The sequence below is a fragment of the Zeugodacus cucurbitae genome, unplaced genomic scaffold, assembly GCF_028554725.1.
Source record: "Zeugodacus cucurbitae isolate PBARC_wt_2022May unplaced genomic scaffold, idZeuCucr1.2 ctg00000054.1, whole genome shotgun sequence".
In the NCBI taxonomy this organism is placed as follows: domain Eukaryota; kingdom Metazoa; phylum Arthropoda; class Insecta; order Diptera; family Tephritidae; genus Zeugodacus; species Zeugodacus cucurbitae.
The window spans coordinates 37,501-40,000 of NW_026530841.1; positions in this window are offsets into that span (position 1 = coordinate 37,501).

Here is a 2,500-nt window from a genome sequence, read left to right on the forward strand (position 1 = left end):
ATAGTTGTTAGAGAGAATCTTATAACATAAAGATACAGATTTTTGAACGCAAAGTACTTTATTTCTCAATATTCATTGAGAACATAAGGTAGTGTTATATAGATTGTTATCAAACGACTATTACAATATACTGAAAAACAATTGAAATATACAAAAATGAATATATAATGGTATATTGAATAGTTGTTAGAGAGAACCTTAACATAAAGATACAGCTTTGAACGCAAAGTTATCAAACGACTTTTACAATATACTGAAAAGCAATTGAAATATACAAAAATTAATATAATGGTATATTGTATAATATAAAAACTAAGTTTGGTTAAACGGCGGGCATAAAAATGATTTTATTTACGTAGCCAAATGCATCGTCATCTTATTAGTGACGCGCAAAAAGGAATTCAGGAGATTCCTACTGTCCCTATTTGCGAAGAGCCGAAACCACATATAAAGAGCCAAAAGGCCGAAAAAACGTATATTTGCATATAAAAAAAACTAAATTTGGTTAAACGGCGGGCATAAAAATGATTTTATTTACGTAGCCAAATGCATCGTCATCTTATTAGTGACGCGCAAAAAGGAATTCAGGAGATTCCTACTGTCCCTATTTGCGAAGAGCCGAAACCACATATAAAGAGCCAAAACGCCGAAAAAACGTATATTTGCATATAAAAAAAACTAAATTTGGTTAAACGGCGGGCATAAAAATGATTTTATTTACGTAGCCAAATGCATCGTCATCTTATTAGTGACGCGCAAAAAGGAATTCAGGAGATTCCTACTGTCCCTATTTGCGAAGAGCCGAAACCACATATAAAGAGCCAAAAGGCCGAAAAAACGTATATTTGCATATAAAAAAAACTAAATTTGGTTAAACGGCGGGCATAAAAATGATTTTATTTACGTAGCCAAATGCATCGTCATCTTATTAGTGACGCGCAAAAAGGAATTCAGGAGATTCCTACTGTCCCTATTTGCGAAGAGCCGAAACCACATATAAAGAGCCAAAACGCCGAAACCACGTATATTTGCATATAAAAAAAACTAAGTTTGGTTAAACGGCGGGCATAAAAATGATTTTATTTACGTAGCCAAATGCATCGTCATCTTATTAGTGACGCGCAAAAAGGAATTCAGGAGATTCCTACTGTCCCTATTTGCGAAGAGCCGAAACCCCATATAAAGAGCCAAAACGCCGAAACCACGTTCATACAAGTAAAAAAATTTCATATAAATACTAAATAATTTTCATATAGATACTAAGTTTATGAATTCATACAAGTAAATAATTTTCATATAAATACTAAATAATTTTCATATAGATACTAAGTTAATGAATTCATACAAGTTAAAAATTTTCATATAAATACTAAATAATTTTCATATAGATACTAAGTTAATGAATTCATACAAGTTAAAAATTTTCATATAAATACTAAATAATTTTCATATAGATACTAAGTTTATGAATTCATACAAGTAAAAAATTTTCATATAAATACTAAATAATTTTCATATAGATACTAAGTTTATGAATTCATACAAGTAAATAATTTTCATATAAATACTAAATAATTTTCATATAGATACTTAATAAATTTCATATAAATACTAATTAATTTTCATATAGATACTAAGTTAATGAATTCATACAAGTTAAAAATTTTCATATAAATACTAAATAATTTTCATATAGATACTAAGTTTATGAATTCATACAAGTAAAAAATTTTCATATAAATACTAAATAATTTTCATATAGATACTAAGTTAATGAATTCATACAAGTTAAAAATTTTCATATAAATACTAAATAATTTTCATATAGATACTAAGTTTATGAATTCATACAAGTAAAAAATGTTCATATAAATACTAAATAATTTTCATATAGATACTAAGTTTATGAATTCATACAAGTAAAAAATTTTCATATAAATACTAAATAATTTTCATATAGATACTAAGTTTATGAATTCATACAAGTTAAAAATTTTCATATAAATACTAAATAATTTTCATATAGATACTAAGTTTATGAATTCATACAAGTAAAAAATTTTCATATAAATACTAAATAATTTTCATATAGATACTAAGTTTATGAATTCATACAAGTAAATAATTTTCATATAAATACTAAATAATTTTCATATAGATACTAAGTTAATGAATTCATACAAGTTAAAAATTTTCATATAAATACTAAATAATTTTCATATAGATACTAAGTTAATGAATTCATACAAGTTAAAAATTTTCATATAAATACTAAATAATTTTCATATAGATACTAAGTTAATGAATTCATACAAGTTAAAAATTTTCATATAAATACTAAATAATTTTCATATAGATACTAAGTTTATGAATTCATACAAGTAAATAATTTTCATATAAATACTAAATAATTTTCATATAGATACTAAGTTAATGAATTCATACAAGTTAAAAATTTTCATATAAATACTAAATAATTTTCATATAGATACTAAGTTAA